Source organism: Propithecus coquereli, unplaced genomic scaffold (assembly GCF_000956105.1).
Source record: "Propithecus coquereli isolate 6110/MARCELLA unplaced genomic scaffold, Pcoq_1.0 Scaffold152, whole genome shotgun sequence".
Taxonomy (NCBI): domain Eukaryota; kingdom Metazoa; phylum Chordata; class Mammalia; order Primates; family Indriidae; genus Propithecus; species Propithecus coquereli.
This window is the reverse complement of record NW_012139636.1, coordinates 4,294,366-4,306,087: the sequence shown is the minus strand read 5'-3', so window position 1 is coordinate 4,306,087 and position 11,722 is coordinate 4,294,366.

Sequence of the window (11,722 nt, the reverse complement as noted above, 5' to 3'; positions counted from 1 at the left end):
GAAAGATGGCAGGAGGGCATAGAAGAGTTGGATTTTTTAGGGTAAAAAAGAAAGATAAGGAATAAAAAAGATACAGGTGTTCTTTACTACAAATAAAGTCTAAAGGAGAAAACCAAAGTTTTCTACTAACAGCTAACAATGATGTGTGTCATTCATTTAGTAGCTATTACGTATCCACTTCCATGCTAGGCACTCCATTACTGCGAGATGCCATATTATTTGCCACACTTTATAAGAAAAAATCTGAGACTGGGAAAAAATTAGTAGCTTTTTTTTGTTTCTACATACAGCAAGTGATAGAGCTGAGACTCAAATACAAGGTCAATCTTACTTCAGTGATTCCAAAACTCATATTCTTTCCAATATACCACGCTGCTCCCACAGAGTAAAGCCTGTGCCATTTTATATATTTTATCGTTGAAATTTCTTTTACCTCCATTCACCCCTTTCTATACTTCCTCTGTCCTTGGCTTGGCCAGAGCGGACTCTTTCTTGTAGCATTATTATTGTCTTTGAACTGATCCTTCTGACTCTAGCTTACCATTTGTGCCAGTTGTCACCTTATTGTCTCTCCACTTCAAATCCACCCTCGTTTGTCAGGGTTTGTGATATGATAGCTGGACCCTATAAACATTTCTCCCTCGCGTACAGGCACAAGGTCATGTTCTGCCAATGAAAAGTGCAACAGAGACACTACAGCTATGGATACAGCTGTGGAAGGGGTTTGCCTTTCTGATTCTAGAGGTTTTTTGTTTGTTTGTTTTGATAGCAGCAAGTAGAACAATGCTGGCATATAGGAAACCATTAAAAAAAAAAAGGAATGTGTATCCTAGAGAGATTAGAACTATTCTATTGGGCCTGAAGGATAGAAACATAAATCTCTGGGAGCCATAGGGAATAACCTTTGCTTTAATATAAATAATAATTTTATTACAATAGAGATGTCTCATCAAGAAATGAGATACCTGTGCATGAACATAATTCCTTACAGAAAAGTGTGGCTCAATAATAGTTAGCTATTCTTGAACATAAATCAGAGTGAGGCAGAGTGAATGTCGAGTGAATATTGCAGAGCAATTCGAATTCTAGATGAAGAATTTGGGGAAGTTAAGATCCTTTGACCACTGAGAATTTATTCTTGATCTCACACAAAAAGAATCCATTGAAACATTTACTGCCTGTTTTCTTAAATACCCATGTTTTTCTCATGTACCTTATCATCACTGTTGTGCTCTTTTTCCTTCTAACAATGTTCTCGAAGCTATTTCACTAATGTAGTAAAGTTAATATATTTGTAGTGAACAGCGATGCAAGCTCTAACTTCCAATTTTCAGTTTTAATCGCTAGAAAATGCATGGCTGTTTGATGGAAAATATTGGAGTTTAATATGAAAACCTTCATGTCAACATTTCAGTTTTCCCTCATTGCCTTGTTTCCCTAACAAATATGCCACATTCTCCAATGTTTAGTAGACAATAAATCAGCACTGTGGTTCATTTAGCAGTCATGTTGGAAGGGATTTATTCTCTCTGAAGCTTCAGAAGTTGGGCCAAATACTCAATTTTATGTACTCAACCCCTCAAATCCAAAAAATGTGATATGAAGCAAACTAACAACACAAACAAACTCTCCAGGGGAAAAATGATATAGTGGGTTTAAAATCACTAATAGAGAAAATGAGGATACATCCCTCCAGGTTATATAGAATTTCTCTCCTCTGCTCCAGAGCATGCATTCCTTTTCAGCAGCATAAATCTATCTCCTTTGGTCGAAGTGATGATTTAGTCCCCAGAGTCCAGAGGAAATCCTGTTGGATTTTAGAATTTAGAGAGTTCTGTAAACTCCAAACAGGAATTTACACACCAGAACTGGTCAATGGTCCATCCAGTCAAGCATCCTGCTTCCTACTGCGGCTAATGACAGATGTTAGGACAAAGCCGTAAACTCACCATGATGCCCCTAATTGAGAAATACAGCCAAGACAAGAAAATTTCTTCTTAACTCCAGTAGTGGGTTAGTTCATTCCATGAGGTCTAATGCTTGATAACTATTTAGTTTTATACTACTGTTACAGAGAAACTCTTATTATTTTTTTGTAAGAACACACTATTAAATTTCTAGTAAGCATTTAATTCTTGATTGAATCTTATAACTTCTGCTGATTAACAACTCACTGCAGAGTGAACAAGTAATCACATTCCACCTTTTAATTTTGCTTAAAAACTTCCAGCCAAATGTACATAAAATAGTGATACCTCTTACTTTATGAGTTTAATATAACTCTACTAAAAAAATGTGACCCACTGAAAGTCAACATATAGAAAAATGTCTATAATTACTTATAGAATGTATTATTTGGTTACTAAGTTACAAGGAGAGAAAGTTCATTTTGTGACTTGTGAATATTTCAAGCCCACTCTATATTATTGCTTAAACCTTTTAGGAACCCCTTATTTCTTTAGTAGGAGAAAATTGCCAGTGAGCTAGACTACATTAATATGAAATATGTTTAATGATATCCTTGCTTGGAAACTACTAACAATGTGTTAACAGTTTCCCAAGACACCGTGGACAGTGTATTTCATTTTTTTGACAAAAGGGCTGCAAACCACTTTATGCAACTCTGTATAACATTGTTAAGCCTTTGGTGGAAGGACTTTAAGTAAACAGTCTATGTCATCAAAGGACTCAGCTCATTGTCATCACCTATAGAATGTTAAGCAATGTGGGAAAGGTCAAAATCTTGCTTTAGGACCTGTGCTACTGTGGATTAACTGTTACGTGGGCTTGGAGAGCAGGCACTTACATTTTTTGGCAGACTAATTAAGGGAAATAATATGCCAAAGAGTTCTCTCCTCATCATTTTTTAAACATGTTTATTCATAGCTATGCTTGGATTGGTGGTGAGAAGGGCTAGAAGAAACATGAATACCTCAATGATTCTGTGATTCTTTTTGCACAAATAGCTTGAAGTATCACCTATTTTGAGTGAGAAGCCATAAATTGGTCCCAGGTAATAGTAAAACATGCTATCAAATATGATAGGTTGTTCTTCTGAATGATAACATGTTAAAACCAAACATTTATTTATTTATATGATTAGTGTGTCTAAAATGGGGTTTATTTAGACATCATAGAATGGACGTCAAGAGCACAGAACTTCCACAGGGAGGCCCTGGATTTGAACCCTGGGCCCAGGCAGTCATTGCTATGTGCAATTAAGCAAGCCATTTATTGTCCGTTAACCTACTTCATAGGAGTGCTATGTGAGTATTAGAATGTTTAACACACTTTTAGAACATTGTTTATATTATTACTATTACCATTATTATATTTTATAAATTATGTGATTAACATGAATAAATAAATTATATGAACATAACTTATTCTACAATTAAATTAGTTAATTTTGTGAGCTAGCACAGATTATGAGTTGTTTGAAAGAATGAGAGAAAGAGAAAAATAAAGAAAACTTTGATAATAATATATTGCTCTTATATGTCACATTTCATTGTTTTTCTCATTTGAGTCTTGCAAACATCTTATAAGGTATATAAGAATTATTATTATAAAATTTCATAAAAGAATTTTTTTATAGGAATCAAGCTCCTTTAGGAAAATGATTTGAACATACTTTTGTACTGTTACAAGGCATTACTAGACTGATAAAAATGTTCTCACAATACCCTTCCCTCTATGAATGGACATAACACTTGTACATGAATGGTTTTGGAGATATACAGTTCTATAAATATGACCATCATATTGTTTTTCAGTGGCCATCATTTTCTCCAAGCCCATACATGTATTTATAGGCATCTGTGAGTGAAAAGTTATTTATTTGCTCAAATCTTTAGTTACAAGGCAAGTGTCCTACATAGCCTTTATTCCCCGTACCTGAGGAGAAGCACAGAACACAACAAATGTAAGAACTGACAAGAATTTAACAAAAAGTTTAAATGAACCCAGCATGTACTGGCATAATCAGTGTGTGGACACCCCCCACCCCACATAGACAACTACTGTGTTTTAGAGGATAATTCTGTTTTTTTTTTTTTTTTTTTTTTTTTGCTACTGTGTAGATTTTTTGACACACAGTCATTGTACATATTTATGGGGTAAAGAATGATATTTCAGTATATGTACACAAAGTGTAATGATCAAATCAGAGTAATTAGCCATCGCCTCAAACATTTATCATTTCTTTGAGTTGGAAACATTCAAAATCCTCTCTTCTACCTATTTGAAAATATACAATAAATTATCATTAAACATATTCACCCTACAGTGCTGTATAGCATATTAGAACTTATTTCTCCTATCCATTAGTAATTTTGTATCTGTTAAATAATCTCCTATTTTTCCCTCCCCCTACCCTTCCCAGCCTCTAATAACCACAATTCTACTCACCATTTCTATGAGCTCAACTTTTTTAGCTCCTACATATGAGTGAGAACATGTGGTATTTATCTTTCTGTGCCTAACTTATTTCACTTAACATAATGTTCTCCAGGCTCATCTATGTGCCACAAAGAACAGGATTTCATCCTTTTAATGGCTGAATAGTATTCTGTGTATGTGTGTGTATTTTTTGTCTTTTTGATAATAGTCATTCTAACTGGGGTGAGATGATTTGCACTTCTCTGATGATCAGTGATGTTGAACATTTTCATATACATGTTGGCCATTTGTATGTATTCCTTTGAGAAATGTCTATTCAGATCCTTTGCCCATTTCTAAATTAGATTATTTGGTTTTTTGCTGTTGAGTTGTTTCAGTTCCTTATATATTCTGAATATTGATCACTTGTCAGATGAATAGTTTGCAAGTATTTTCTCCCATTCTACCGATTGTCTCCTCCCTCTGTTGATTTTTTTCTTTGCTGTGAGGAAACTTCATACTTTGATAATATCCCATTTATCTTCATTCACTTTTGTTCCCTGTGCTCTTTAAGTCTTAGCCATAAAATCTTCCCCAGACCAAAGTCTTGAAGCATTTCCCTGAAGTTTACTTCTATTACTTTTAGATTGTTTGGTTTTACATTTAAGTCTTTAATCCATTTTGGGTTGATTTTCATATATAATGAGAGATAGGGGTCTAGTTTTATTGTTCTGCAAATAGATATTCAGTTTTCTCAGTATCATTTATTGAAGAGGCTACCCTTTTCCCAATGTATGTTCTTGCCACCTTGTCGAAAATCAGTTGGCTGTAAATACATGGATGTATTTCAGTTTTTCTATTCTGTTCCATTGGTCTATATAGCTGTTTTAATATGAGTAACATACTATTTTGGTTACTATAACTTTGTAATATATTTTAAAGTCAGATAGTGTAATGCCTCCAGCTTTGTTATTTTTGCTCAGAAATTCTTTGACTATTCAGACTTATTTGTAGTTACATACAAATTTTAGGGTTATTTTTCTATTTCCGTAAAGAATGGCATTATTAGTTTGATAGGGATTGCATGAATCTGTTGATCACTTTGGGTAGTATGGTCATATTTAACAATATTAATCCTTCCTATCCATGAACATGAGATGTCTTTATATTTTTTTATTTCCTCTTTAATTTGTTTCATCAATGTTTTATAGTTTTCATTTTAGAAATCTTTCATCTCCTGGGCTAAAGTTGTTTCCAGGTACTTTGTTATTTTTTGTAGCTGTTTTAAATGGGATTTTTTTTTTTTTTTTTTTTTGGTTTCTTTTTCAGCTTGTCCATTATTGGTGCATAGAAACACTAATGATTTTTATATGTTGACTTTGTATCCTGCAACTTCACTGAATTCATTTATTAGTTCTAAGAGTTTTTTGGGAAACTTGGTAAATGAGCTGGAAAAACACACCAAATGAGGAATGTGTTACCTCCAAAATCCAAACAGGCTCACAAGACATTGTGTCTTTTCTTGACTGTATGAGTAGCCAGATGAAACAATTTATCCTTCACCTTAGAAGAGATATGTCAACAGGCCACACACCATTGGACCTCTAGAAGTTTCACTGAGGTAGAAGGCCACTGTCTGACATGCAAATGTCTTCCCAATAAGTCCAGAGTGGTTGCTCATTCATTAAGTCAAATCAGCATAATGTCATCCAAGCAATGGATCAGTGTGATATCTTGTGGAAGGGAAAAGTGATCAAGTTCCCTGTGAGATAGATTATGACACACAGCTGAGGAGTTAATATATCCCTGAGGCAAGACAGTGAACATGAATTTCTAACCTTTTCAGCTGAAAGAAAACTGCTTCTGGTGGGCCTTATGGACTGATATGAAGAAAAATGCATTTGCCAGATCAATAAATAGCTGCATACCAGGTAGGAGGAAATCTGTTAATTTGCACAAGGAATTGAAACCATATCTGCTACAGCAGCTGCAGTTGGCATAACCACCTGGTTAAGCTTACAATAATCTACATTCTCCAAGAATCCATCTGTCTTCTACACTGCCAAATAGGAGAGTTGAAAGTGGATGTGGTGAGAATCACCACCTCTGCATCTTTCAAGTCATTGATGATGGTATTAATCTCTGCAGTTCCTCCAGGGATGTGATATTATTTTTGATTTACTATTTCCCTAGATAGAAGCAGCTCTAATGATTTCCATTTGGCCTTTCCCATCATAATAGTCCTCATCCACTGGGTAGGAGACCAATGTGGGGATTCTCCAAGTTGCTAAATATGTCTATTTCAATTATTCACTTTGGAACTGGGGAAATCACCACAGTCCCTGTAATCAATGTTAGTTCAGAGCTAGTATTCAGTAGTCCCAAAATGTCTGGTTATTTTCCTTTTCCCAGTGCACAGTTATCCTGGTAAAAGGCCAAAGGTCCCTTTTGGAAAGGATGGGAGAAAGATTAACAGTTTAACTTTTCAGTAGTATACCAAGGTGTTTCCTCAGGGGAACCTGGTCTCCTCTTCATTTAAGGGGTTCTGGGCTCAAAACTGGCTCAAATCTGGAAATCGATTGTGGGGCCATGGTTCTCTGCTTTTATGATTCAAGCTAGACTTTTGTTCACTAGTCCTGGAAGTTTCCTGCTTATGCAGATCAAGTAAGACTGTAGTAGACCTCCCATCTATTTTACTTCTAGGTATACCATGATTAATTAGCCAATGCCATAGATCTACAGGAGTCAGACTATTCTGACTTTTCTTTGCTAGTAGGGTAACTATGCTGACCTTGCAATTGAGTGCCACCACTTGGCTGGGGCCACCTGGGGATCCAATTATTCCCATTGCATTTAAGTTTTCCCATTGAGTGACTGTGGTTCCCACTGTAAGGTCTGGAATACATGGAAGAGCAATCACAGAGCTCTTCAAGGACATTGGTGCTTCCCTAACAAATCTATGTCTCAAAGTATTAATGAAAAGTACAGCTTCTAGACCCTTTTAGTGTGAGTGAGCAGGTTTTATGTGACAAATCCATTCCAGCATTCCAGTCTCCCTAATCCTTGAATTCCTCCCTCTACATTAAACCAAAGGATATCAGGCATTTCTAGCTCGCTCATGGTGGGCCATCTTTTGATCCATGTTTCAGCCACTGGACAAAACAAACTATTGGCACCTTTTTTTTTTTAACTCCCAAAGCTGCAACATTCAATGCTGAATCTTTGCTTAGTGGGTCTATGTCAACGAATTTGGCTTGACCTAGCTTTATGTACCTTCCATCATTATCCCAAACCCTTCATACCTATTCGCACACATTTTCTCCCAGTTTTCTGCTTGTACAGATTAAAAAACTCAAGTAGAAGTTTTAGAGCTATAGCACACCTTGAACCTCATGGGTCACACTTTGAACCTCATCTTTAGGGTGGTGAAAGTGGGGATGCTGCCACCACTGGGGCGTGGAGAGGCTACTTCCCCTGCAAAAAAAATTCATCAGCATTTCTGAGCTTAACGTCCTCAGCTTCATCAGAGTTCTTCCACAGGTCTCTATCCCAATTTACAGGAATCCATTCTTTCCCAATCAATGCCCTCACTTTAACGGTAGATAGCCTGTGAGGCTGAATTTACCTTTCCTTGTAATTGAGCCAATCACACAGTGAGGACTTGTGTTTGATTTTCAGCAATTTTAACCCCACGGCTACAGGTGAGAAGATCATCCTGCAAGGCACACTTAGAAGCTTGTAGGCTATTTATGTGCATCTGAGCTGGAATTTGAATCCCTGTGCTCATTCTTTTCTTTCATCACTGTGTCCAGAGATGTTAGGAGCAACCATCCAACATCATTATATTCCTTAGTTTTACACAAATGTTTGAAAGTATCATGTATAGAGTCAGTAAATTTCCTGCCTCTTATAAGTGGTAATTGGGAGTATCAGATACTTTTATTTTGTGTCTGAATATAAACAGTTCACACCAAGGACGATCAGTGCTCTTTGTATTGTTAGAAATAGAGCCCTTAGCATTTTTGAGTCTAATCGGATTAGAAAGCCATTGCCAGAAACCTCAAAACGATTTAAAGAAATTAATGATTAAAGTTTTGTTCCTCTAGAATCACTCTTGGTACCAAAATATGTATTAGGGTTCTCCAGAGGGACAGGACCAGTAGGATATATATGAAAGGGAATTTATGTGGGGGAAATTGGTTCACACTATCCCAAAGTCAAAGTCCCTGGATAGGCTGCCTGCAAGGTGGTGAATTAGAGTAGCTCGTAGCGTGGTTCAGTCCAAGTCCAAGTCCGAAAGCCTAAGAACCAGGCAAGCTCACAGTGCAGCCCCAGCTGAGGCCCAGGGCTTGAGAGCCCCTGGGAGGCTGCTGGTGCAAGTTCCAGAGTGCAAAGTCCTTTGAGTCTGATGTCCGAGGGCAGGAGGAGAAAAAGGAATCACACTTCGGAAGGGATAGAGGGAAGGAGCAGAGCAAGATATTCCCCTTATTCTGCCTGCTCTGTCCTGGCCTGGCCAGGTCCCCAGACAATCGGATAGTGCTGTGCATATTGAGGTTGGGTCTTCCTCTCAGTCCACTGACTCACATGTTAATTCTCTGTAAACACCCTCACGGACACTCCCAGAAACAATGCTTCACCGGCCATATAGGTATCCCTTAATCCAGTCAAGCTGACATCTGATATTAACCATCTCACAAGGGAGGAAAAAAAAGCCTCAAAAAATAATTTATGAATAATTTTTTTCTGAAATATTTGATTTATCTGAAGGAGAAAATATATTACCAACTGTAGTTCAATTGAGTTAATTTTTTCTTGGTTTTATCCTTTTTTTTCTCATAGTTTTCTTCTTTTCTAAATTCTTCTTGTCCTTCCTCTCTGCATTTTGCACACTTGAAGCACTCTTTGTATTTTCAACATGAAGTTACCCATTGTTTTTATAAAGGTGAAATATTGTTAGAGAACAGCAAGGGTTATCTTGCAATAGGAATGAGACTGTGGGCTTACCAGTTTGTGATTTCGCTTTACATACATCACCAGTGGAATGTCAGCTCCATAAAAGGGCAGGGATTTTGAGCATCTTGTTCACTGCGGCCTTCCTAACATCCAGACTAGTGCTTGTAGGCATTCAGGGAGTATTTGCTGAATGTTGTTGAATGGTCTCAAAGCCTCCAAACAATGCAACAGTGAAGATACTATTCACTATTATCCCCATTTTACAGCTGCAGGACTGAGGCTCAGATGGGTTATATACATTTCCAAAGGTATAGGGTAGGCTTCAAACAAGTATGAAATCTGGATTTGCTGAAAGATGATCTTGGAAAACTACCTTCATTTCTTCCAGTCTTGTTGTTAGTGCACAGAAATTTGTAGGAATAAGTTGCACCAATTACTTATACCAACTGAGCAAGTGAGTACATAGATTCTCAAGATTAATTAGGACTAAGAGGCTATATACAGGATCCAAAAATCGAACCCAAGTCTGATTACAACCATGTGCTACCCTTTAATCTACACTGCTTGGCAAGAGGAAATGGATGGCCATGGCATGAGGTTCAGACATAATTGATGTAATTTCTGTGTGTTATCGAAGGTTCATAGTGTGACTGTATGTGTACTTGTGTGTGTGTGTGTGTGTGTTTGTGTGTATTTGTGAAAAAGAGAGAGAGAGAGAACGTGGGGGTAAATTAGAATGTATCTTAGAATTCTTTTCTCATGAGTTATTCATCTGGTAGAGTTTTAGTGATTCATTCATTTGGAAAAACAGCTCAAATTTGTATCCTTCATAATGTTTATATAACTTTATCCAGGTACTTGATTTTTCACATAGCTTTGCACAAACATAATATTGCATGTACCTCTATTTCTAAAAGCACAATGTAAAGCTTATTTATTTATTTACTTATTTGGTTAGGAGTTCTGCCCTTCACCACAAATAGTGAGTATTCCAATGAGAGAAATAAGTATATCTAATTTCATACATACTACAGTATTATGGGGGCCTCAATTCATGTTTGCTGAATTAAATCGCTGGAGATTTACAACTGCTTTAGTTTTGGAACAACGACAGCAAACAGTTACCAAACATTTACTGTATGCCAAGCACTGGTCTAGGTGATATACATATATCCCTCTAATCTCCAAAATAATCTAAGTAAGTAAGTACTATTATTACCATTCTACATTTGTCTGATAAAAAAAAATTAGAATAGGATATTGAGCCCAAGATCACACAGTTAGTAAGGAGGAGAATTGAAATTTGCAATAAGGCCTCTCATCAGTTTTTCTAGTGATAAATGAGGCTCACCTCTTTACCTTTATGTAATGTACTGTCTCCTAATGAGTGGAGAAGCAATGATCTGTGCCATGCTGTTTGTGCAATATCCAAAAGTAGGATTCACGCCTCGTGACAGCCAATCTAGTGGTATGTCCAGTGCTGCACTAAACTCTGAATTTCTTGTGGACGAAACCACATCTGTCTTGTTGAAAGTCCTAGCCCAGAACTTAGGGACTGTCATATTGCATGTACTCAATAAATATTTGTTTGCTGAATTAATGATTGAAAACACTTTAGGTCTACCTAAATTTTCAGAGGAACTTGATCCCAAAATGGAAACAATTTAAGACACACAATTGCAGTGCTAAGGCCTCCATTTATTAAGGAGCACATTCTTTATTGCCTTATAGGCCAATAATCATTAGGAAACTAGATATCAAGTTTTAATAATGATAAACTGAGCTAGTTTTTATAAGGAAATTAATTCACATGCATATCTGCAGCAACCCCTGAGGATGTTGTAAAATGTGAATATAGACATTATGTGATTCATTCCTTAGCTAGGCACCGCTGGGGTGTGTTATGATGGCCTGCGTTCAACCACGAGTTGGTGAGAGATATTTGGAAATGTCAGAACTAGCAGAGAAAATGAAATCTGCAATTGAAAACTCACCCAGAGGTTTCAGTGAGGCTAACTCTTCTGAGATCTCAGGCAGCAAGCCAAGCCCCAGCTTTGTCTGAGTGATCAGATAAACACGCATGTTTGCATGTGACAGTAGCCACTGACAGATGATCTGTGGAAGCCTGCAAGGAAATGTGGCTTGATTACATTGATGTGGTGCTCTTCTCTGCTTTTTGCAGGGGGCTGATTTCTGTTTGGTTGCTCTGACAGGCTTGCTTGCCTTGGGATACTGGTGTGCAGCCACAGTTGAGGTATATTTATTCTATATTCTCATTAATTTTTCTAGTATGTAATAAATGGCCTGCTTCGGAGCCCTAAGATACAGAATGGCTGTAACAAACCTGTGAAGCACATGCCAAGGCTAAATAAACCTCATTGATATGTGA